The sequence below is a fragment of the Cynara cardunculus genome, unplaced genomic scaffold, assembly GCF_001531365.2.
Source record: "Cynara cardunculus var. scolymus isolate 2C unplaced genomic scaffold, CcrdV1 Un_Scaffold_863, whole genome shotgun sequence".
In the NCBI taxonomy this organism is placed as follows: domain Eukaryota; kingdom Viridiplantae; phylum Streptophyta; class Magnoliopsida; order Asterales; family Asteraceae; genus Cynara; species Cynara cardunculus.
Window position 1 is genome coordinate 156,665 of NW_020200634.1, and position 1,931 is coordinate 158,595.

Here is a 1,931-nt window from a genome sequence, read left to right on the forward strand (position 1 = left end):
GTTGCCTCTAGTAGCAATTCTGTGTTTATGACTTCTACTTCTAAAGTAGAGAATTCTATGCTTTGGCATGCTAGATTAGGTCATGTTAATTTTAGAAGAATGCATGAAATGTCTAAAGTAGGATTGATTCCATCTTTTGACATTAAAGCTGAAAAGTGTAAGACTTGTATGCTTACAAAAATCACAAAACAACCGTTTCCTAATATTAAAAGAGATTCGGGTATTTTGGATTTAATTCATAGTGATCTTTGTGATTTCCATGCAACTCCTTCACTTGGCAATAAAAAGTATGTGGTTACTTCTATAGATGATTCAACTAGGTTTTGTTATGTATATTTATTACATGTTAAARATGAAGCTTTAGATAAATTTAAAATTTACAAAACCGAAGTTGAATTGCAATTRGGCAAATCAATTAAATGTCTTAGAACTGATCGGGGTGGAGAATATATGGATTCTCAATACTTTCAATCTATTGGTATTATTCATGAAACAACAGCTCCGTATACACCACAATAAAATGGTGTTGCCGAACGGAAAAATCGAGTTTTAAAAGAAATGGTTAACTCGATGCTTTCTTACTCGGGTTTGAGTGAGGGATTTTGGGGAGAGRCAATGCTTACAGCATGTTATGTCTTGAATAGAGTTCCAAACAAACGGAACAAAACAGCCCCATATGAGCTTTGGTATAAGAAAGCTCTAAATTTGAGTTATTTTCGAATTTGGGGATGTCGAGCTGTTGTGAAACTTACCGAACCTAAAAGGAAAAATTTAGGTGAAAGAGGAATTGATTGTATATTCATTGGATATGCACAAAATTTCAAGGCATATAGGTTTTATGTAATAGAACCTAATGATTCGGTGTCGATTAATACCGTAATTGAGTCGCGTGATGCGATTTTTGATGAGATGCGTTTTTCATCAATTCAAAGGCCTAAGGATCTGATTTTTAGCTCTAATGAAGAGCAAAATTCAGAAAATTTAGAAGATTTGGGTGGTGTTTCAATTCCCGAAACACAACAGCCCCAGAAAAGCAAAAGAGGCCGAATTGCCAAAAACTTTGGACCGGATTTCCAATTGTATTTGGTTGAAGGTTCAAGAGATGAAGTGGGGATGCAATATTCATACTGTTTTCATGTTGAGGATGATCCTAAGACCTTTAAGGAGGCCATGGAGTCTAGAGATGTTGCTTTTTGGAAAGAAGCGATTGATGATGAAATGTCATCAATCATGGAGAACAACACTTGGGTGTTGTCTGATTTGCCAAAGGGCTCCAAGCCTTTAGGTTGCAAGTGGATTTTCAAAAAGAAAATGAAAATTGATGGGACTATTGACAAGTTCAAGGCCCGGTTAGTCATTCAAGGTTTTAGGCAAAAACCCGGTATTGACTATTTTGATACATATGCTCCGGTAGCTCGTATTTCAACTATTAGATTGTTGATTGCATTGTCTTCTATTCACAATCTAATTATTCATCAAATGGATGTCAAGACAGCATTCTTGAATGGTGACCTTGATGAGGAAGTTTACATGAAACAACCGGAAGGTTTTGTTATGCCCGATAATGAGCATAAGGTGTGTAAACTTGTGAAGTCATTGTACGGGCTAAAGCAAGCTCCTAAACAATGGCATCAAAAGTTTGATGAAGTTATCTTGTCATGTGGTTTTGCTTTAAACCAATCCGACAAATATGTTTATAGCCGATTTGATGATTCTGGCTCAGGTGTGATCATATGCTTATATGTTGATGATATGTTAATATTTGGTACGGATCAACTTCAAGTTGMTAAAACYAAGAATTTATTATCATCAAAATTTGCCATGAAGGACATGGGGGAGGCGGATGTAATCCTAGGAATTAGGATTAAACGGTTGAACAGAGGAATTGCTATAACGCAATCTCATTATATTGAGAAAATTCTCAAGAAATT